Genomic DNA, 25,608 nt, shown 5'->3' with positions numbered 1-25,608 from the left:
CACACACACACACACACACACACACACACACACACACATAAAACTCAAACAGGATAGTTTCCAGTTGCAAAAGGAAGATAGAAAGAATATATAGTCTAAAGTCAGAAGTGTGCCTTTGAGACGTACCCTTTCAACATGAAACCATAGTTCTTTAATTGGTGTCTTAGATTATGAGCAGTGTTATTACTTCCATTATCCTTTCAGTTCTTGGCATTATGATGTTTCTTTACAATCTATATTATCACTGGGCATTTTTCTTTCTTTAGAGGCTGAAGAGAAAGAGAGAGTTCAATCCTTTCAATTCAATCCTTATTTTTTTTCTCTCTTTGCCAAAAGCAGCTTCTTGACTTATAATCATTTCTTGGTATTTCTGTACCTGAGTTCATTGTCTTCAAGCCCGATTAATTGCAGGTGACATTTTCATCTCCATCCTGTGAACTTCTCATCAAGGTGTAAAATAAAAATTGAATCTTTTCACATCCCCCCAGAAGATTTGACTGGTGCCATTGAACAATTTTAAGTGTGTCCATTTTGGGGTGTAATAGTTGTCTTGATGTGTGGAAGATGACAAAGAAGAGAAGGGCTGTAGATGCTGCAGTGGAAGGTCAGTGATGGAATGATATGTGCTGCATTGATTAAAAAAGATCACTGGTAATAGGGGAGAAAAGTGTTGTGAGTACAGGGGCAACCAGTAGTGTGGTGCCAGGCAGAGACATAAGAGACTTAGATTAGCTAGCAGCATTAAATCTTTCTGGGCAGTCATGTTCAAGGAGCAATGCTTTTGGCAGATATGCGACCTGCTATCTCTGACTAGGCATGTCTTTTTCTGCCCGGTGGGTATAACATCATCCTTCCCTGACCAAAATTTGCAATGCAGCATCTTGAAAACCTGAGGATGGGAATTGGGTGATTGTGTTGCTCTGCTGAGGCTGTCACTACAGAGTGCTCCTCCTCTTTTAGTGCTAAGGACTGGCTTTAAATAACAGCAGCAACATGCCAAGTTGATGTCTTCCACCTACCCCGCCACGTCACTTCTCTTTCTCCAACTAAGCACGAAGAATTGGAGTAACAGTGGTGACCCCACCTATTTTAATTAAGTTATAGAACAGCAAAATATTTTGGAGCTTATTAGAAACTTCCCAGTCAAGTGCACAGTGTGAATGTGGCAGATATTCTGTGCAGGAAAACATACAGACATTTCTATCATCTGAACTCTTCATTCAACTGAAAGCTGAAACTAAAGATTATAAACTGTCACCATGTCAGGTGTCACATGGAGATCTGCTATTTAGAATATGGTACAATTTTGCCTGGAATAGACAGCTCATCTGCAGCATGAAAAGATTAATATGCAGTCCTCTATTACAGCAATCTACTGGAAAACCTTTAATACTGTGAAGAGGGATGAAGGGATTCAAAATTTCCACATTGTTAAATTCTATTAGCATCATACACTGTTGTCTTCACAAAGCTGTAAATATGGAAGGATTACAGGAAACATTTGTTGAATATGGATCTGGAAGGGACTGACAGGGTACTAAGGTTTTTGAAGGAGTCAGACCTCAGACTAGGTCCTCCTAACAGACTTAGCAACGATGTATTCTTGTAATGTGTAAGTAGTTGCGGAGATGCAATGAACTATATCTTGTTTACTAGAAGAGACTCTTAGTTAAACCAAAAAGTGGCTGTCAACATCCACACTAGACCACATGGGTTGTTGAGGAATATATAGCTACAAGGTATTGGTGGTGGCACCTATAACAGCCTTCATACATGTCAATATGAATAGGTAAGTCCAGCCAGGATTTTCCTTTAAGACTTTAGTTCTTCTAATTCTCAGCAGGTCTGACTACATGTTTGCTGATAGATAAAGAAAGAATTACAATGATAAGTCATGTTAGGTCATTCTGATGCACTTCCTTGCGGGTACCTTGCACAATGGTTGGTCTTCTAGTTAGCTAGTGGAATATTATGAAGAAGAAACTATAGAGTGCAGGAAGAAAAGAACATTATGGATATGAAGTGAGGTGAGCCAGTTAACATTGGTGCAAGTGAAAAACTCAATGTGAAGTTCCATTATCTGATGTGGCAGGGTCTGGAGTTTCATTCAATAAGTTGGACAATGTTTACTTGTGTTAGATTTTCTCTGAATTGCAATGTTGAAGATTTGAGTTAGTATATGGTTGGCAGAAAAGTCATCATTGCTAAGGCTAAAGCATCTGTTGGGCAAAGTTGTTGACTAGGAAAAGAAATCCTGGTTACACACACATACTTTTCAAAGGTAATGGTGAATATTATCCAATCCTGAAGTAAATTACATTGATATTCAATTGCATTCCTTGCAATCTAAGGTTAATATTGAGAGCAAAGCCAGAAGTTGTTGGAAAATCTCAACAGGTCTGGCAACTTCTGTGAAGAAAAATCAGAGTTAATATTTCAGGTCCGGTGACCCTTCCTCAGAGCATTCTCAGGAAGGGTCAGTGGACCCTAAATGTTAGCTCTGATTTTTCTTCACAGATGCTGCCAGACCTGCTGAGCTTTTCCAGCAACCTCTGTTTTTGTTCCTGATTTACAGCATCCACAGTTCTTTTGGTTTTTGTTATTATTGGGAGAGTTGCCACTGTTGAACAAATTATTTTTCTTCATAGAAATTACTTTTGTAGCTATCAATGGTAAGCATTTAATACATTTGTGGAACATTCTGCTATTCTGAAATAGTGGATGTACTAACTTGTTATTTTTAACTGGATTAGTACCTCTAATAGAATCACAGAATAAAGGTTAAATGCACATTGGCAGTAATTCCTGGATATATATCTGTCCTTATTAAGACTCTGTATTTTATGTTAGCCTTTAAAAGATTGGGGTCAGCAACAACCAGAGATTTCACAAATGACAGATTTACCCTAAAGCATTGGCTTTACAAGCTATAACTACTGAATAAGCAACAAATTGAAATCATGTAACATTTATCTTCCAAACGTAAAGAATAAAAGCAACTACTTGAACGTATATGAAAATAAACCCATTCAAATCAAACATTCACAGGGAAGGAGGGTGAATTATACTTTAGCATAAAATCTTCAAAAGCTGTGTTACCTAACAGCAATTTAAAAACATTCGTGCATCTGGGATTAGGAAAAAAAACGTGCATTTGACATCAGTATATTCAGTAAACTGAATTGTTGAGCTCATGTTTTTATTCTTCTCCCTTGACAGAATTTGTGAGGTTGAAATATGCAGATTTACTATTCTGCTTCTAACTTTCTTAATCCATATCTGTAAATACATTGCTTCACAAATATCACATGTTGTGTTTTGATTGTTGTTTAAACTGACAAGACCGTGACCACTTGATTTTGTTAGGCAAATAGATATCACATTCAGTCACCAATTATTTGAAAATAATTATATTTAGAGCAGACAAGGTACAATCTTTATACTGTGTAGACTGGATGGGTAAAGTTTAATGCCACATGTTTCTCTTTGTTTTTCCGTTATATCAAAGCAAGAAATACAATTAATATACATTTGAGCAGGATTTTAACTAATTGAGAATGATTGTAATTCAGATGAAAACGAAAAGATGGTAATCATTTTAACCCAATTTGTCCCATCCTTGACATAATTACATCCTTGAAATCAGTTTAAGAGATTTTAGGAAATGTCAGATTATGGCGTTTAATAGTATAAGTCTAAGATATCCTTGAAGATTTTTCTTCAGTTCAACATTATCCAGCTTTCTCTGAGTTTAGCAAATAACTATTGATGAGTATTCATGGATAATATTTCGGAGATCTCTGCATAGTACCAGTGCCATAATTCTGAAATTTGCAACCTAATCTGTTAAAATGTTAAGAGGAGCGAAACTAAATTACCATTGCCATTTTTAAAAGAATCATCTGTGATTATTTGATATGTTACAATCCATGTAGAGACTGATAACTTTTTAAGAAGATATTTGCATTTCCAATTAATAACTGTAAGGATGACACATCAAGATTTCATGTTTTAAGATATTTATTGCAACAAAAGATGAAAAGCACTGTTGATTAAGCTTCAGAGATAGTAGGAACTGCAGATGCTGGAGAGTCTGAGATAACAAGGTGTAGAGCTGGATGAACACAGCAGGCCAAGCAGCATCAGAGGAGCAGGAAAGCTGACGTTTCGGGTCTAGACCCTTCTTCAGAAATCATTAAGATTCAATTAAAATTCAGAAATGATTAAGCTTTATCTTTTCAAGTAATTTATATGTTAAACCACTTTTTTTTAGCAGAACTGAAAAGTATACTTCATAGATATATGTTACACTTTCCTTTTCAGTGGTCTTTCGATTCTCCCAAAATATGTCCCAAATGATTCTCAGCATCCAAGGGTTTGTAATGTTCTCCTCCTTTCTCAGACTGCTAACATCTAACCTCAGAACTGTCCTTCATGTTGAGAGTATTAGTAGAGATCTTTCTCAAAGAGAAGTGAGGTAAAACTTACAGCTTTATAAATTTTGTCCTTCAGATCTAGTTGTGAGCTTTCCCCTGCATCCTGGTGTAGTGAACTTGGGAGATTTTCAGCCTGGAGCTGCTGTCTCTGTCCTGGACCCTGGCAAACTAACTGGCTGGTACTTTCCTTTTTTGAGAGTGTGGAGTGAATGTAAAAGTGGGCGGGATATTCCCATGAGGATGGATTGCATTTTGCCATGCAAATACACTTTTTTCAGCTCATTTTATATTTATGACCAAATAAAATGTTAAGTTTTATGGGCAGGAAATTTGAAGGCTGCTGGAATCTTCATAACATACATAATGTCTCCAAAATAGGGATGACTTAATTAAAAGGCACCTGGACAGAACTTCATTTTCTTCAGCCCAGCAGTACACCCAACTTCTGCTCATCAACCCCACTCACCCCTGGAGATGCCAGAGACCAGGCAGAAGAAGGTGCCACATTTTTGTGATGCCTGCTTAGATGTTTCCCTGCAGACTGTCCAAGAGAGGAGGGAGGTTCTTTTCCCTCTGGATGGCAACAAGAGCTCTAAAACTTTATTGAATGCTTTGATTTATTTATTGTCATATGCACTGAAATACGGTGAAAAGTTTTCCAAGCGGTACAGGCAGATCAGAGTAAGCAAAGGATGTACAGATCAAAAAGACTTATTCAGAACCATACAGGTTACATTGCACAGGGCGTTCGCTGGGCAAGATCAACGTTAGCAAGATCTGTGTTACTTGAGGCTAGAGAGTCCATTTATCAGCCTAATAACGGCCGGGAAGAAGCTGTTCCTGAATCTGCTTGTGCGTATGTTCAGGCTTCTGTATCTTCTGCCTGATGGAAGAGGTTATAGGAGATCATTACTGGGGTGTAATGGGTCTTTGATGATGTTGGCAGCTTTTCTGCAGCAGTGAACTGTGTAAATAGAATCCATGGATGGAAGGTTGGCTTCCGTGATGGTCTGGGCTATGCACACCACCTTCTGTAGTTTCTTACAGTCCTGGGCAGAGCAGTTGCCATACCAGGCCATTATGCACCCAGACAGTATGCTTTCAAAGGTGCATCTGTAAAATTTGGTGAGGGATCTTATGGACATGCCAAATTTCCTGAGCTGCCTGAGGAAGAAGAGGTGTTGTTGTGCCTTGACTGTCGCATTTATGTGGGAAGTCCAAGACAGGTTGTCAGTTATCATCACTCTGAGGAACTTGATGATCTCCACCCTCTCAACCTCAGTTCCGTTGATGTAGATGGTGGTGTGTTCTCCTCCTTTTGTTCTGAAGTCAATGAACAGTTTTGATCTTTAGTTTTGCCAACATTGAGAGACACATTGTTTACATTGCACCACATCACCAAGCCCTCTATCTCCCTTCTGTAATTTGACTCATCATTATTAGATATCTTTTTACAAAAGGCCTTTCCCCAGCTGCCCTACTAAAATCTCCGAGTGGCAGAGGAAATTCTGCCCACTGTTTCTGTGATATTTGGTGGCATTCTTAATAAGCCTGTTAACTAATTTTTATGATGGCTTCTTCTACAGTGTTCCCCATTGCAGTGTGAATCACATAGATCCTGTATCTAAGTAGAAATGCTAATAGTCTATTCTTTCGACGCCCGCCCCCCAACTCTACCTCAGGCTGAAATCAAATGGGCAATTCAAAGTATACCTTTTTACAACCTGACATGTCTAACATTTCTCTAGGACCTGGAGTCTCATAGTCCATCCACTGGCATCACAGCTGTGATCGCCATTATCTGCAGGTTAAGTATCTTCCTCCGCTGGCTTCGTTTAATCTTTAGCAGACTTATTGTCAGACAGAGTTCTGCTCTGGTCATGTGACACTCTCCATTTTACCTTAAATTGAAAGACAGAGGCTCAAAATAAAATCTTAAAAGCCTTATTATTGTAAAAGATAATGTACATTTATTCCTAAATAGCTTATACACACAAGCTGTAATATACTCTGGAGGAGATAGGAACTGAAGATATATAGGTGCCATTGTTTCCCTCCCTAAAGGTGGCGAGGGACATGGCAAGAAATAGGACTAATTGGGAGAGTTAGCCTCAGAGAGATACTTCTGACCACCTCACCAATAAAGTGCTTAGCAAGAAGGTCGACTAATGACTTTCTCGGTTCATCGGCAATTAAAGCCCTTGTATGGTAAATTAATGGATCTCCTAACATCCTGAACATACTACCTCCCTGATTGACTACCTTTATGGCAGGCAGGAGTGGCTGGTTCATTGACTGGGTAACTAGGGCCACATATCTATGAAGTTGGGGTGGGACATTTTCCCAAATCTGGGTGTAATCAGAGGAATAGATAGGGGAAGAGGGTGACTTCTGAAGACCAACACACCAATCCTCATCTCTGACCACCCTGAACCCCTTTCACTGTGAATGCTGCCCCGGGAAAACCCTTCTCACTGTTGGATCCTCCAATGGGTGGGCCTCAACAGTTTCTGGTGAGCTGGGCATTGTACTAAATATGGGAGAGGAAAGTTTGTGAGGAGAAGTAAAGAAAAGACTTGGCAACAATGCAACATAATAATCTGGTTGGTGATAACCTGACAGTGACAAGAATGGACGGAGTGTAGTTCTATCGATGTATATTTGATTCTCACGTGTTCCGTACTTACAATCAGTCATTTGATAGGCATAAACATATGTCTGGCTTATACACTTGCAAATGATGCTTCAGTTATGGTTTTAGTTCCAATATTGGCTTTGTTATAGTTCAGTTTGCGACTGTTAACATTTGAAGAAGAAACATCCAGTAATCAACTGACAGAATTACACCATAAAGTTCTAAGTTTTTAAAGAAAAGAAAAAAAACTTTATTCATTTTGAAAAGAAATGAAACTCACATACACACTTAATTTAAGAATATAGCCTTATAAACATTTGTGCCATCGAGTCAGTTCGACATTTTACCTGCCTGCAAGAGTCCCCTTTAGTTTACAAAAGGTTCATTTACTTTTCCTTTGAAAGGTATGCCACAGCACTCCAGAAGTTGCTTCAATTATCTGTAGCATTCTAGCTATCTCGCTAAAAGTAAGATTCTATGGGGACCTTCCATTAATGCTTTGGCTATTTCGCACCCCCCCCTCCCTATATTTTTCTTTACTCACCATGGATACCTTGGCTTTTAAATTATTTCTGTCACAAGGCTCTGGGAGGGCCACTACAGATTTCTTCCTCTAGCTGCAAGCTAAAGCCTACTTTTCAGCTGCTTTTACCTCAGAAAACTCAGACTGAACTGTCTGCGTCTGTCAGCAAACACAAACAGATGAATTAAACAAAAGAGCCTTCTAACTAGATTGCACTCTAAATCACATCTCCATGTCAACATGAAACATACAGTCTGTTTCGGGTAGAAATGCATATTAAGCCATCTATTACTTCAAAAGTTTTATTTGATTCTGCAAAACCATGAGAATAACTTCCTTTTCGAATGGTGTTTTATGATCTTCGTTCCAGACTTGCTAAGTTTTAGCTTATTTTATGATGGTAAGAAAATCATACATAATGCCTCTACCCGGAGATACAGACAGGTCATTTTTATTTTTGTTTATCTAATTTCCAGCTTGATTGAATTACATTTACTTTAGAATTATTGCCATTTCTCAATCAGTGTTTTCCATTTAGTCTATCATTTAATAATTTAACATTTTAAAATTTTAAGTTGTACTAAAAAAAAGAATTATAAACAAGATGAACATAATGGCTTCCAAACGTTAGACCACAATCTATTAATGGTGTAGATTGCATTGGCTTGACCTTTGATTAGGCTGGTTTGATTTTGTCATTACCCTCAGGGCAAATGAGCAGAGTATCCACAATTATCCTATGTCTGGTGAAGAGAAAAATGTTTTTTCTTTGGATGGTTAATGTTACGTATTACTTTGCATTAACTCCAGTTACAGAAAGGAGTTTGCTGAAGTCACTTTCTTTCTGGGTTCTTCTGAGTACATTAATGGTGTTGCATTCTTGTATGGAAAGCTTTTAGAAGGTAACCCTCACCTGAGGGAAGTCATTAATGTAAACAAGGCGTAGAACTGGGCCTAAACCAGACTCCCTTGAGGTACCAATTTTGTCGCAGCTTAGATCAAATCCTGTATGGTCAAATGCTATACTTTCATATCTATCACTTAGGCATAAATGAAATCAATATATGGCCTGTCAGACATGCTAAACCACTTATTTTACAGCATCCTGTGATAAACTGAATCAAAAAACTCATTAAGGTCTCATTGAATAATTGTACCTACCTTTCCATTCTTTGTATTATTTTGAATCTAGTTTCTGAATTGATGTAAAGCTCTGGAGGTAGACCACAATCCTGGCTGGTGAGCATTTGTTCAGACTATGTTAGTTCATCAAAGCACAGTTGACATGTTGCTATCTTTGTAAGCTTCAATAAAAGAGGCAGGTAGTGAGTAACCTGTAATTTTTGGAAATTGCTAAAATGCTCACTGATTATTGAGAGAGGATGAGGGGGTAAAAAAGTTTATGCAAAAGGACAAATAAATAATTTAAGATATTTTCCATGAATTTGATTATTTTGCTAAAATCTTTAGCCATTGTAAATACGAAGTTTTCTGAAAATTGTGAAATACCACATTAATTTTTGAAATGAATTCAGCAATTCTTTCCCCAACCACTGTAGAATTTTTTTTTTGTTGTTTATTATATTGTATTGGAACAAATGTTGAAAAGTAGAATTGGCTAACAAATGATCCATGACCATATTAAGTAGGTAACTGGCTCAAGGGATTGAATAGTTCACTTCTGTTCTAATGTTCCTAATCTAGCGTAATGTCTGCTTTTGACAGCAATACTGTTTTAGTGCCTTTGAAGACTTCAAATGATATTTTCAATTATTAGTGCTGTTTAAAATTTTATCCAGAAAATACTGACCCAGATGGGAGTCCCCGGCCGTGCAGTCAGATCCTGTTTTTAACCTCTCCTTACTATGACCTGAGTTCCCCTCTTGCTTCAAGAAGACTACCATCATCCCAGTGCCAAAGAAAAATTGTGGAGCGTACCTCAATGACTATCACCCAGTAGCTCTGACCTCCATAGTTATGAAGAGCTTCAAGAGCTTAGTCATGGCTCACGATAACTCCAGCCTACCAAATTGCTTGACCCTTTGCAATTGACCTACTGGCGCAACAGGTCCACAGCAGATGCCATCTCCCTGGCCTTAGACTCATCCCTAGAACATCTGGATACCAAGGATACCACAGGCTCCTACATATTGGCCACAGTTCCACCTTCAAGACCATAATTCCAAACACATTTTTAAACTATATCTCGCCTGCCACCTTTGTAAGTGGAGCCTTGACTTCCTGACCCATAGAGTGCAGTCAGTAAGAATAGGCAACAACACCTCCTCCGCCATAATCCTCAACACCTCTGCCCTGGAAGGATGCATACTCAGCCCTCTACTACAATCCTTCTACACTCATGGCTGTGTGGCAAAATTCCTCCCCAACTCCATTTACAAGTTTGTTGATGACACTGCTGTTGTAGGTCAATTGTCAAGCAATGACGAGACAGATAACAGAAAAGAGATTGAGTGCTTAGTGGCATGGAGTAAGATAAGAATCTCTCCATCTATATATCAAATTGTTTCTTCAACTATGCCAGGTCATTCAAGGCACTAATGTCTTATATAGGAAGCTGCTGCTTATACAAAATGATGCAAGCTGTAATCAGATTTATTATTCATGTTTAATCGCACAAGACCACTTGTGTACTTCTACAAACATGAGCAAATTTGACTTTTGTCTGATAAATATCAAACTTGTTCATCTTCAAATCACTTTGATTTGTTTGAACCAACTTTCAGCTCATGCACCTGCTTTCTGCATCATACCCTAAAGCCAACTTAGTAAATTTGGCTGTACTTAAAATACAATTTAGGTGGTTGTCATCAATATATATCGAGCAGATATATCAGAGTCAACTTTGATCTAATGAATGTCTTGACTTAGGTCAGGGACATGACCAAAATCATAACAATTCTCCAGCGATGAATTTCTGAATTCATTTTTTGAAATCTTTGTACTTTGTCTCTGCTGCAAATAAACTTGCTCTGCCCCCATGTCAGAATATAATAACAATAAAATATTAAACCTATTATATAAATCAAAAAAATGCATCTAAAAGAAAATGCACATCTTAGAATGGATTATAACTGCATATCTTTCCACATCATTTGATGATAGAAACCAATTATTTGATGTTTTGACATTGAGAAATAGATTTTATGGTCCTCTTAGATAAATGAACTGTACATATCGAAAAGAGTATTTAGAAAATCATTATTTCAATTCATTTGCAGGAGGTGGGTGCCATTGTCTGGGTCAGCACTTATGGCTCATCTCTAGTTGCCCTTGAGAAGTTGGTGGCGGTAGTAAAAATGTTGATTTATTAGAATGCATGCTCCATCTCCTCTTAATTTAAAATTAAAATGACTTGAGGTTCTGGTAGCTTAGCTGGAACTGAATGTAGACCAGGGAGCTGGAATTCAGGCCTCTTTCTGTTGAAAATAAACATGCTTGCTAAAATAACTTGTGTTATATAGTGCAGACGGTCTGAAAGGTTTAACTTGAAGCTTTGGAACAGCTCTACTCATTGAAATATAAGTGACTGTTGTCTGGCTCGAGCTGGTCAGTTCTAGTTTGTTGCTAACTTGTTAATCAGTTCCACAATCATAAGCCATAGACCTAGTTACTATCTCTTAGGAGACAACAATGTCTCTTCCCTAGTGTTAAAATAGTTAACCAATCTGAAGTTAATGTATACTGTTACCTTACCATTATGAGAAGACAGCCTGTAGCCAGCAGGACAATCAGGATTGCAATCAGGTGTGAACTATATATTTTTTGGGATGGGTGGTTTGTGCGGAACCCGAATTCATAGCATGATATCAATCTAATCAATAAAGCTGTTTTCTAATTAACCTGTTCACACCTCTGGAGCAGATGGGACTTGAACCCAAACCTTCTGGCTAGGGACATTACCACTGCATCACAAAATCCCTACAAAGGCCCTCTTATTTCTCTGAAATAAGGTGGACTCTGAGAGCCGTAACAACAACTGTCTTCTGATTCGTCTGCCTCCTCTCCTGAATGTAACTGTGGCCCATATTTACTTATTTATTTCATTAAGGATCTTAAAAGTCTTAAAGAAAGGCAGGGCAGAAAGTACACCCATGGCCCTCCCACCCAGAACTTACTTGGGCGGAGGTGTGAGACACTGGGTCCCTGTTCCGACAACAACATAATCGATTTTTCTAGATATCCTGCTTCCTTCCCAGTTTCATGTGGGTTTGGAAGATTCATGTTTTAGCTCACTGTGTCTTCTAAATGAGCAGAACCCTAACAGTCAGTCTATGGCTTTTCTCTGCAATGATGGTAATGTTTCATTGACTCACCTGTATCTCAGTGAAAACCTGAGACATTGCTCAAGAAGTGATTTGTCCACAATCATTATTTAGTTTGACTATGAATTTCTTGGCAAATACTTTACTGTTGAATATTTTGCTGAGTGTCCGATGGCTGACACTATGTTCAGCTGTACAGTACTGATGTTCCTGAAAAGTGAGAGAGGGAAGCTACATATAGAAGTTCTGTCTACTTGTGTCACTGTAAGATGAGAAAGGGAAGACCTCCTCGACACCTGCACAGAGCCCTACTTGCCAGTCATCATCTATTGGTGAAGACCTTATTGATTGGTTTGTCTTGACAGGATAGTTAACTCTATATTCTGTAACAATTGTATGTAAGCATAGAGAGATTGTAAATTTATTATAAATCTGTTCTAGATTTGGACAAATGTTCATGTAACAGTCAACCTAGGTTCAACAATACCTGTTTTATTGATAAGCTATGGGTTTTGGGTAAGCTGGACTGTTCAGAGGCCTGAAAAGAGGGAGGCAGTTCAATTTTTGGGTGTAGAGTATTTGGTGTGGTGTTAGAAATGGTCGCTCTGACATTCCCAGTACATACCTGCAGGGTATTGTGACTCTTTTATGTTAAACAGCCAGTCTGACAGCACAGAAGCAGAAAGGTCACGGATGAGGGTGGACAGGTAGATTTGAATGTCATTGGTATAATTTCAAAATGCCCTTACCCTTGGTGGACACATTGAATAAGGCAGTAGAAATTTTTGCCTATTCTATTTTATATAAATAGATATAAATATATATCCAATATATATTAAAATATTTAGCTTCAGTGAGTCTTTCATCTGCTCTTGCACATGTCTTACAGCCGCAGTGCACACCATGGATGACATCTAATTAGTTAGTGACAGAAAGTTGATGCTTTTATTTTCTGCAGTCAAGTGTTCAGTTTGAAGTAACACAGGCAAGATTTGGATGAATTCTTGGCTACAATGCCAAAAATCTCTTAAATGTTTATTTTTAAAATACAACAAATAGATTTTACGTATTTATTTGTTTCTTAGGCTAGTCGTACACATCTTACACAGAAATATAGAAAATAGGAGCAGGAGTAGGTCATTTGGCTCTTTGAGCCTGCTCTGCCATTCAATATGACCATGGCTGATCATTCAGTACCCTGTTCTCACTTTCTTTCCAAATCCCTTTAGCCCTAAGAACTATATCTATCTCCTTCCTGTAAACATTCAATGTTTTAGCCTCAACTGCTTTTCTGTGGCAGAGAATTCCACAGAGAATCACCACTCTCTGGGTGAAGAAACATTTCCTCAGCTCAGCCTTAAATGGCCTACCCCATATCTTTAGACTGTGATCCCTGGTTCTGGACTCCCCAGTCATCAGGATCATCCTTCCTGTTTCTACTCTGTCTAGTCCTGTTATAATCTTATAGGTTTCCATGAGATCCTCCCTCATTCTTCTAAACACCAATGAATATAGTCCTAACTGATCTTATATGGATTCAGGCATCAGTCCTCCCATCCCAGGAAGCAGTCTGGTAAACCTTTGTTGCACTCTCTTCACATTCTTCCTCAGAGAAAGAAAACAAAACGGCACACAATACTCCAGGTATTGTCTGACCAAGGCCCTGTATAGCTGCAGCAAGACATCCTGCTCCTGTACTTTGAATCCTGTCACTATGAAGGCCAATGCACCATTTGCCTTCTTCACTACCTGCTGCACCTGCATGATTACTTTCAGTGACTGGTGTACTACTGGTACTTGCTTTGGGATAAGTACTTTTGGCTTTATAGCAATGTAACATATTGCATGCATACCGTGTAGTATGTTCTTGGTGTGAAGACTTAAAGAGCTCAGGGAAGAATACTGTCATTGTTTTGAAGTACAACTGAACTGGAATGAAGTGAGCATTTAATGTATGTCATTTAATCTGTACAAAATTTGCAACTTGTTGACTAACTCTTGTGTTGGCTGGGCATTGCACCAAGATATTAAAATAATGCTCATAGTTATCTAAAATTAATTTTAAGAATTCTTTGGCTTCTCCTTAGGTAGTTCCTTGTGCTCAAAGATGACTTGTTTCCGCACTAGTAATGAATTCTCAGGTGAGTGAAGAGTCCAGTGCATGACCTACAGTCACCGGGTGGGGAAGGGGGAGAGAAATAAGACTTGAGGCCTACGGATGCTTCCAAGATGCTTTCCTTCCACTTTGGGAATTATTGGGCCGGTATTTCACTGGTGTCGATGAATGTGGCACTTTTCAAGGGAAGTTTTTGAGGGTCCCCTTGAAAAGTTTCTCTGCCTTCCTGGAGCTCGCTTGCTATGTTGAAATTCTGAGGAGAGCTGTTGTTTAGGGAGTCCCATGTCAGGCGTGCAGACAATGTGACCCACCCCTGAACAAATGGTATCAGTGCTTCAAATGTCGGGATGTTGACCTGAGCATGAACATCAAAGTTGGTTCTGTCCTGCCAATGGATTTACCAGATCTTGTGGAGGCAGAGCTGGTGCCAATAACTTGGTTATCCCACATTGTGTGAATTACCAGATGGTAAAACCTTATTTTCATCAAAATTGTCCGACATTGAAAGAGCTTTGAAGAGTACATATGCTATCTCTTGAAATATAAGGAACTCATTTTAACAGTGGGCAAATAAAGCCTGCCAGCGTATGTCAAACTATGTTTTGAAATAATGGCTTAGTACTGTGGCATATTGATATCCTGCAGTATTATGCCATAGACTGTAATGATGTGTATTCAAGATCCCAGGATCATTCACATGATGGATTATTCATTTCAGTAGCATTGTTGGGGTCAGAGACTGGAGTGAGAGTTATGTCTGAGAACAACAGTTGGTGACTTTGAGGGAAGAAGGGGAGGTAGGATGAAGCATATTGCCTGTGCTTTCATTCACAGGTCTGTAAACATATGAGCTGTGTTTGCAGCCTGTTTACCTTTGATCTTAGCTGGGAAATTCTACATCTCAGGAGAGATTTTTGGAAGAATGGGGAAGGAATTTGTTTGTTTGAAGTCATGTGGAGTCTTTTCTTGAAGCTAAACCCTGAAATTGTATTCAATATTGAAATGATCACTTAACATGATCTTGCAAAGTATGAAATACTGAAGTGATACAACAAGGCCTGATTGCAATGAATCTGTAATGAAAATCTTCCAGACACTTTTCTATCAGTGGAGCACCTAAAATATTCCTATTTGTCTTTACTAATACTTTAAATATGTTTTTAAGATCTTTTATTATGACTGACCAAAACCATTATTTAGTAACAAGACCCTAGGAAATCTATTTCAAATTATGTTTTAAAGTTTTCTTTTATATGCGTTTGGATCATTGTTCCTAATTATTACTGTGCACTGATGCCCAATAAGTGTTATTGCTTGATTTATTGTGAGATACTAAAGCAATGGCAGGCTGACCCCCTGAGCTATAATCTTGTTTCATCTTTGTCTGCCAAAGCTCAGCAGAGACATTATTATTAAGCCAATTAATATCTTTCTCTGTGGGAAATGTTACAACTCTTACCAAGTATGGTACAGGTTATTGAGGGATACATGTCAGGTAGTCCATTTTCCTGAGTACAAGTCAATCAATCATTGTTGTATATTGTACCTACTGACTCAGCAATTTCTGCTAATCAACAAAGTAGCTGCATTTATTTATGCTTACTATGGGCTAATCTTAAACAGTCAGTGTCTGAGAAACTATCAGAGTCAAGTACAGTGTAATTTATTGAAAGAGGTTATTGGCAGGAAGACTGGAACACTAGTGCATCAGTCAAAGATTTTGGTATGCCAGCATTTGTTTATCAAGATTATTTTACTGTATTTTCAACATTTCTCCCTAAGGCATTGAATCCTGACTTGAACTTTGGTGCATGTCAACTAGGTACTTAGTAGATGGGGAATATGCTGGATGATGTTGAGAAGGTGTTTGCATCTATCTTGAGCCACTCCTAATCCAATAAATGCATTCCAATATGGACTGAAATATTCACTCTTTAGTGACTGGGATAACTCTCCTGTTGAACAATACCATGAAATCTTTTTCATCTACCAGATGGGAAAAGTAGAGTTTTGCTTAAACATCTCTTCTGTAAGACAGTGGCTCTGATTTTTTTCCCAGGTTGGGTGTATAGAGGTAGGAGAATTCCTGGTTTGCTGACCTTGAAAAATGGTCACATGCACTTGACATTTTTGGTCTGGGATGGGGACAGATTGGATTGGAAGTTTCGTCCAGTTACGTAAGAAAAGTTGAGGAGGCTTCCTGATAGATATTACCACATCCTGACATGTCTTAACACTACATGACACTTCTTGTCAGGTCTTGAGAAGATTGACACTTCTTGACAGGTCTTTTACAGGTTTTACTGTTCTAAGGGGTCATGCACCATTTATGCACAATCCTCTTTACAGTTAACAATCCCTAAGGTTACATTATCTCTCATCAAAGGATACCTGAACCTGACCCCAAGGATTCCTTGGACCATATCCACAGGAGTGCCTTAGCTTTCTAATACCTTTGCTATTCAAAACCAGTCCACTAAGAACTTTTTATCTGACTTATTTTCTCTGGAGTATAGACAGCAAGGATTCCAAAATCCAATTTGAGCAGAGGAAGCCACTCATTTAAATGGCCAGCTACCTCCACAAAGCATGCATGTATCAATCATGGCTCTTCCCAATCCTGTCACCATGTAAACAGAAAATGCTGGATTTAGGGATGGGAATGAGGATTTCCAACACCTTCTGCAATTTTTGGTCATGACAGAGAAACTTTATGTTGAGCAAAAATCTGGGCCATCAGTTATGACTGTAATGCAAGTACAACACTGATAAATCAGTCTGGATTATGTATTCTGATTTCTAGATTGGGTTATGAAACCATAACTGTCTGATTTGAAGATGAGTGTGTGCACCATAGATATAACCAATGCATCAGCTCAGAACTATTGCCTACTATAAATCATAATTTTATAAACCCATTTCCCTTAAGTTAAATAATTGTGAAAAAGTATCAAAACTGTAATCTTTTCCTGCAACGTTGAGGATTTCTAAATGGCTGGGTCCAATGTTAATATTATTGCACTTGATTTGCATTCATTGTTCAGGTCGATATGCAATATTTCTGTTATGATGGTGGTTGAATTTTTGTACTGTGCAACATTTTTTCATGTTGCCAGCATTTTATTATAGTTTTATAATGAATCAACTTACAAAAAAATGCTCCATTTAATCTAACATGTATTGAGAGACCATATACTTCAGTAATCATTTACACAATGCTCCCAAAGATTCATAGTCTCAGTCCTATTATTGACATCCTGCTTTGCATGTTATTCAGGACACAGTGAATAAAACAGCACAGAAATTTAAATGGTTGATAACATAAAAATATAACTGATATTGGGGAATAAATACAAGACTCTATAGTGGTCCACTTGTTAAGTTCAGTGACTGAGTCTGCATTTTGAAGCAATTTCAGTGGGGGTGCAGGTTGCTCTTCCAGTGCAGCTACCAAAGCGATCAGTAGTAACTGGAGAGGAAAGGACTCCATGATCTTCCCTCCTTTTGAAGATAGAAGAGAAACATAGACAATATACAGTATTTCTGTTGAAGTTTACTCCTAGAAGCATTGATGGATTCCTGTGCCTCATTGTGGGAGCACCGTTAACATGACTGTGAATTACCAATACTCTCTGGCTGTTTAACCATAGAGTATAAACGAAAAATCCTAAGTTCACCTAACGTCCATATGTACACCTAAAAGTGTCAATGCTGAAGATTACCATAAGAACAACGCTTTATCATGATTTCATATGGACTTGTGGGGACTTAGCTTAGGAGCTTGGTGAACTAAGACCCAACATCCAGGTACTTTCATAGTACTTTAAACAATGTCTATTATATTAATGTTGCTTGAAATCAATTGCTAACATTGCAATGAACTAGTTCTTCTTCAATGCAAGGGATGCTTCTAGTTCGACCAATAAGTGTTTCCCTTCAATCACACTAGACTAAATAGGTCCTATAGATCCCTACAATTAGTGCCGTAGTAAGATACCTATCACATGGTGAGGTGCAGAGTCGACTAAGCTGCATATACCACAGTGGTCACTGGATTGTGATAAGAACAAGGGTGATTTTATTTTTCCACTTGTCCATAGCCGCTGAGGCAAATTATCATAAGAGGCAGCATTTCAGGAGTCATCAAGAAGATTTGCAATGGAATTATCTTAACCACTATTCCGTGTTAAGCTTCACCTCCTGGATCTTCATCACTAGGATGTACACACATATGTCAATGCACACTTTCATGTATCTGTCCATGCAAACACACATACTCACATACAAATGCACAAATGTGCAAGTATGCATCCACATATGCAGGCAACACTTTATGTTCACTGTGGAAAACTATGGGACATAAACTAACATATATATTGTTATCCACAATAGCAGAGGAAAATTGCTGCCGAAAACTTTATGTGAATCTAAGTATGTTTTCAGTCATACCTTCCCTTTCAACCATGTTGATAATGTTTTCACAAAACTCCAGGATGTTGGTCAAACATTACCACGGTTTGCAGATACGATACTGAATATTATTCAAAATTTTGGTTTCCCAAGTTTTGGTCAACGAGGTGTTACAAATTATTTTGAAGTGCTATTCTTACAAATGATATATGGTTTAAGAGATGTCAATGATGCAGTTCAGTTGTTTGAACCTAGAGTGAACGTGCTGCATATCATTGCTATTTATGAATAAGTCAAATATCTATATTTGGTTTTAAATTTTATTCAGTACTCAACAATAATTTGCTTGTAACCTTTTGTTACCCCTTAACTTTTTGGTGCTGCATAATTATCACATGAGTTATAAGAAAGCAATAACCAGATCAATAAAGAGTCATCATCCTTAAATAACATCTATGTTGATTGTATCTGCTGTCCAATTACTGCGTTTACCATTAGCTTCAAGCCCTTTCTGTGAGTGACACTTCAGGGATCTACAATACTGATGAAGAATAGTCTCTTGCACTTCAGTTGCATTTAATATGCGTTCTGCATTAAGAAATCTAAGTGCTATGGCAACAGATCTCTTCACTCTGTGAATGTTGTTCAAGTTGAGCTTTTCTTCAGTCCATCTCCATGTTTTCTAAGCTCCACAGTTTCAATCAGCTTCTTGGATGATATTAGTGAGGTAGCAAATTGCTTCCTGATTGGAGAAAATGTTGCTTCCAGTGTTTACCATTTGATCATGAGATCAATCTAAATGCTGCAGTTGAGGTAATACATTTTGTATCCCTTGCTAACTAAATTAAATGGAAGAGAGAGAAAAAAACAACTTTTCTTTAGACATTATGTTTAGAAAGCGATTGTTTCATGACAGTTACAACGAAACATAGGAAAAAGGAACAGAAGTAGGTCATTTAACCCTTCGAGACTGCTCCACCATTCAATATGATCATGGCTGGTCGTCCAACTCAGCGCCCTGTTCCCACTTGCTCTCCATACCCTTTGATCTCTTTAGCCTTAAAAGTGATCTCTCGCTCCTTCTTGAAAACATTCAATGTTTTGGTCTTAACCGCTTTCTGTAGCAGAGAATGTTATAGATTCTATGAGATTCCACCTCATTTCTAACTAATTATAGTCCTAACCAATCCATCCTCGCTTCATACATTAGTCCTGCATCCCAGGAGTCAGTCTGGTAAATTTCGATAGCAGTCCTGTACAATTGCAGCAAAGCACCTCTGCTCAAATACGCTCGCTGTGAAGGCCAATGTAACTTTTTGCCTTTTGCTCGCTGTGACCTTAATGCTAACTTTCAATGAAAGGTGTACAATGACTAGTCTCATTGTACCACTCACTTTCCTAAAGTATTGCCATTCAGGTAATAATGCACCTTTTGTTTTTGCTACCAAAGTGGATTTCCTCACATTTACCCACCTATCATGCATTTGCCCATTCACTCAACTTGTCCAAATCACACTGGAACATCTCTGCATCTGCCTCACAGTCCACTTTTACATTTAGTTCCTTTGTCTAAACTATTATAAATGCTGTCAATCGCTTCGGTCCAAGCACTGGTATTGATAAGGCATGGTGCCAGTCAGTGACATCCATTCTGCTGTCTGACTGATAGCTTGACAGTTCAGTCCTCCCCATTGTTACTAGCTGCCTGTCTCTCCCTCTCTGCGCTAAAACTCAATGAAAACCATTGAGCTGGCAACCTGTAACTGAGCACTAAGGATCCTATGTGCTCAGGGGTCGCCCAAAGACTGGCAGCCTGTAAATTAGTGCTGAAATCCTTGAGTATGTGCGAAAAAAGCAATGTGAAGTACATAGAGGCTGCAGCCTCCAAATAAATGGTAAAGTGAGTGAGCACTAAGTAAACACTCTGAGGTGCATCCTATGCAGATGCATGTGTGTCCCTGTGCATACAGTGACCTAGCATAAGCATGGAGCCGTAGGATTCTCTGAGTTCCAATGTAAAGTGGTTGAAGTGGTGCCTGATTTGATCTGAGAGCAGACATGATGATGTGGGGAGGCTGGTGATTTGTGTGGATGACAGGTCAAGGAGGATGATGACCCTGGAGGATGCAGGGATGTTATCATGAAGAAGCATTTACAAAATGGCTGGGGCAAGCAATTTTTGAACTGCAGTGCCAGGTACTTAGTCTGATATACATGTTAGGGTTATGCACCATCTAGATTCTCAGGGAGAAGCGAAGTTGGATGGCTGGTGTAAGTGAGGAGAGTTAGAGTTATAATGAGATGCTAATGCATTGACATAAGGCCATGACTCAATGGTGAGACTGAGAAGTACCCTTTTCAGCTAAAGGGTAAAATTGGAAAATTTTTCTTGATATCGAGATAAGATTTTTAACATTCTTACTCTATTCTCCCAACTTTCTAGTGATTGCTCACACCACACCTGGGAGGGGAAAATTCCACTCCGTGCTTTCACACATTTATAAACTATATTTTTGTAAATTCCCTTCCCTGATCAGTTGGAAACTTTGTCAGCTCCCCAACTTTGGTTCCTATCCATTTCTCCATGATTTTATCTTCAATCACCCTTTTGTCCTTGCCATTTATTACAGTAGAAGGACTAAATCTAGTCGCCGTGCCTATAAATTGTAAAATGAAAATATTTGAACCTAGACCTTTTAGCCGAGAGGTGAAGCATTACCATTCTCACTAGATCCTTAAGCTTGAAGAATGATTTTTATGTGCACAAGCAGTTATCCAATGAGTGCTCTCCAGCTGCAAACAAAACCTTAATTTATATCATCAAGTAAAATTTCAAACCTTGTAACAATAAATAACTTGACATCAGTATAATATGGGAGAAGCTCAATTTTATTTAAAATATGGAATACTAGCAGTGGCCATTATATTGTGGAAGAGCTTGTAAAAAGCTGCTCATCGGTCCCTCCGGCCAACTAAGCCTATTCTCCTCAAAATAAAAAGAAATTTGTCAGTGAAGTGCAAGTATACATTAATGGTAAAGAAATGGGAATAGACACATCACAAAGTTATTGGCTATTTGTCTAACATTAGAAAATTGATGGTGACTCCAGGTATTTTGTCATCATGTAGTTAATAACCCCTGCAGGCTAAATCTGTTTCACTGTTAAAGTGCTCTGATAGAATACAGACTTCTTTTATAAAAAAGGATATTTACATTGTGCAAGAACTCGTAAGCTGGGTTTCTGTGGATCACCAAAATTCTTTGCTGAATATCATATCACATTCACCTTTGCTGTTGGATTCAGCATGATTACATAACAGTGCTACCTGTATGTCTATCAAACAATCTGCAGATAGCAAAAAAAATTCACAACTTCAAGACTTTCCAAAATGCTTTACAGCAGAAGTAGTGTTTGGAACTTTGTTATTGTATTAGTATGGGTTAATCTGTTAAAAAAAGCTCAGGCTTAGACCTCAGGTTGTTTTTTTAACAAACAGAATTTATTTAATATATGTGCGTAATGATTCAGCAGAACACATTGCTGTCTAGAGTTGTCTAGTTCCAACCTTTGAGCAGAATCTTTATCATATTATTACTGAAGTCACAATTACAATATCACAGCACATCTCATCTGCAAATTCATTAAAGCCTATTTCCACAATTAGTGTGAAATGTAAGAATGCATTGTATGAACACTATCGTCAATGCATCAGTGATTTACTTCACTCATAGCCTAACTGAAAAGGATCCTTATATTTACTCTTTCATTCTTATGTGGGCAGGTGGTGACTTTGTGATATTATCACTGGGCTCAGCAATCCAGAGGTCCAGGCTAATAACCCTGGTGATATGGATTTGAATCCACAGGTATCTGGTAAATAGTTAAATTTGAATTCAATAAAAATCTGAATTTTAAATGGTGACCATGTAACCATGCTGATGGTTGTAAAAACCTATCTGGTTAATTCATGTCCTTTAGGAAGAAAATCTGCCATCCTTAACTGGTCTGGCCTGTTTGTGACCCCAGACCCACAGCAATATGGTTGAAGCTTAACTGGGGTTCTTAACTAGGGATGAGAAATAAATGTAGGCCAGTGATGTAAATGTCCCGCGAATGAATTGTTAAAAAAAAAGTTCTCAGTGAAAGCTGTTTTCCATAATAAAAAAAACTACCTTTGTGTTGTAAAGAGGTGCTTTGTTAACTTTTCCACTCTGTGATCCATTGAAAATCCTCAAAACCTCTCACTGAGACCTGTCTGAGTGAAGGCCTGTTAGGCCAGGAGCATGGTCACTGTGACTTAGGCTGAACTCCACAGCCCTCATTGCTGCCTTGGATGCTGCAACCATAAAACTTCAGTTCACGAGCCCATTTGAGGTCCCAGCCCTTGCTTTGAGAACCATGTTGAAAAGTGATGACCTTCAGTGGTACTTCATATTTTAGTGAAACTATCTGAAAAGCTTAAGGATTATTGTCTAGCAGCAACATCTCACATCTCTGTGAAATTGTGAGTGCTTTGATGAAATTCAAGATGACCTCCAGCAGTACTCTAGTTCCATTGCAACAGCTAGGGAATCATTCATGGCTGCATGCCTTTCACCTCAAGGTTATAACAATCAAAAGATTGATACTTCTTGAACTGGAATCTGATCAGACAAATTTGAGCATGCTACTTAATTCTGTTCCTGGAAAACAGCAAAACATTTTAATATTCAAAAGTACCATGATCTTGTGGATGGAAAACTAGGATAAATATTATTTTACTACCATAAATTGTAGATGGGTCAAATGCTTGCTATGAATTGTTCAACTATTTAGATCATTTCTTATCTGTTGGGTTTCCAGCTGCAACTGTATTACTTTCCCTCCTTTCCCTCTGCTTTGAGCTACTGCTTTACAGTTCTGACAGAATTTTTGCAAGCTTATTAGCTGTGCAAAGCTGCCCAATAGTGCATTGAGCAACATTGAAGAGGCTAGCTGGTCATTTGCATGGGCATGGGACAGAAAGTGTATTTAAACAAGTAGCAGTATACAATGAAGTGAAGATGAGTAGAAGTTTATTTTAAAGCATGTGCCCATTTAACAGTGATTAGATATATATAAGATGAATATAAACATAACTTAAAACACAGCTTCGATTCACCAAGATGATGCCAAAAATAAAAAAAAATCTAGTTAGAAGGAAACTTGAGAAACTGGGACATTCTCCATTGGAGGAGGAGGAATCCTTTTGGTTTTTTTTTAATAGGATATGGACATTATTGACAAGGTCAGCGCTCATTGTCCATCCCTAATTACCTTTGAACTGAATAACTTCCCAGGTCATTTCAGAAGCCAGTTAAGTCTGGAGTCACATGTAGACCAGACCAATGTAAGGATGGCAGATTATGATGTATATAAGTTTAAATATTTTAACATTTATTTTGGGCCATTAAGGAGAAAGTGATAAAGGAGATATACGCATATGAAATGTAACTGGACATAAAATTAGGAAAAGAAGGAACAGGGGCTGAACCGTGTCTGAGGCCTGTTGCCCCATCTCATTGTTTGCCCTGCCCCTATTTTGAATGATAATGAAATCCCAAAGGTCTATATTCAATGGGAAACATTTTATCTATTTATTCATGGGAATTGGGCATTGCTAGCTAGCCCAGCAATTAATGGCCCATGCCTAATTGCCTTTGAAGAGGTGATAGTGAGTCAGCTTCCTGAACTACTGTAGTTCATGGAAAGAGGTCCTCGTAGGTACAACCACACTGCTGTGAGGTAGGGATTTCTAGGATACTTGGCTCAGCAACAGTGAAGGAAGAGCATATAGTTCCAAGTCAGAATGGTGTACAACTTAGCAAGGAACTTGTAGGTGGTGGTGCTCTCACGCATCTTCTGCCCTTGTCCTTTCAGAGCTGCTTTAGGTTATGGGTTTGGAAGGTACTGTTGAAGAAGCCTTGGTGAGTTGCTGTAGTGAACCTTGTAGATGGTGCATACTGCTGCCACAGCATTGGTGGTGAAGGGACTGAGTGTAGAAGGTGCCAATCAGGTAGGGTCGTTTGCCCTGGATGGGGCTGAGCTTATCCTGGCCAATGGAGACTCCTTCATCACACTCATGTGTCCTGCAGATTGTGGACTGGTTTTAGAGAGTTAGAAAGTGAGTTGTTCACACAGAATCTCCAGCCTCTGACCTGAAAAAGAAACAATCCATCAATATGTTTAATGGAAGATACTTAACATGGGAGTTTTTTTTATTCATTCACTGGATGAGGGCATTGTTGGCTAGGCCAGCATTTATTGCCCATCCCAAATTACCCAGTGGGCAGTTAAGAGTGAACCACATTGGGTCTGGAGTCACATGTAGGCCAGACTAGACCAGACCAAGTAAGGATGGAAGCTTTCTTCCCAAAGGACATTAGTGAACCAGATGAACTTTTCCTGACAATCAACAATGGATTAATCATTAAGTTCTTAATTCCAGATTTTTGTTATTGAATTCAAATTCTACCATCTGCCATGACTGGATTTGAACCTGGTTCCCCAGAATATTACCTGGGTTTCTGGATTAACAGTCCACTGATAATACCACTTGGTCATTGCCTCCTCTTAAGATGCTAGGATTTCCTCTGTGTTAAGTACAGTAACATCATAAACAACTTGGGAGTAAATTTCCATCAGATACATCATGCTCTAACATTGTGAATTTGGAAGATACGGGGAGGACGCTCGACTGAATCCCACCGGCTTATATATGGTACAGCTACACTCCAAACAAAATCTTCTTTCTTGTTTTCAAATGCCTCAAGGCTCTCCTTCCCACAAACTCTGTAACCTCTGCTAATTGTATAATCTGAAGTTCTCTGTGCTCTTCCAAACGGAGCCCCTTCCTTGTCCTTGATATTAATCCCTGCACCATTGGTAACTGTGATTTACACTACCTAGAGCCCAAGTTCTGAAATTCCCTCTCCAAACCTCTCTGCCTCTCTTTCCACCTTTTAAGGTGCTCCTTAAAAACCTACATCTTATTACCTATCCAAATGTCTCCTCTTAAGTCTCAGTCATTTTTCTTTTGATTATGGTGTTGTGAGAGAGTTTTTGTTTTTTTTTATTAATCAGCCCTGGATGACATAACATGAACTGTGCAGAAGAAATCATTCCCTCCAGTTTCCATATAGACCAGAGATAGTAGGAACTGCAGATGCTGGAGAATCCGAGACA

General features: G+C 38.5%; 1 pseudogene; it reads left to right on the top strand.

Moving 5' to 3' along the window:
• Nucleotides 1-25,608, top strand: part of LOC125486342 — a 202,959-nt pseudogene that overhangs the window by 137,277 nt on the left and 40,074 nt on the right.

The sequence above is a fragment of the Rhincodon typus genome, chromosome 28 (assembly GCF_021869965.1).
Source record: "Rhincodon typus isolate 14 chromosome 28, sRhiTyp1.1, whole genome shotgun sequence".
NCBI classification, from domain to species: Eukaryota; Metazoa; Chordata; class Chondrichthyes; order Orectolobiformes; family Rhincodontidae; genus Rhincodon; species Rhincodon typus.
This window is presented reverse-complemented; position numbering and strand designations above follow the sequence as displayed.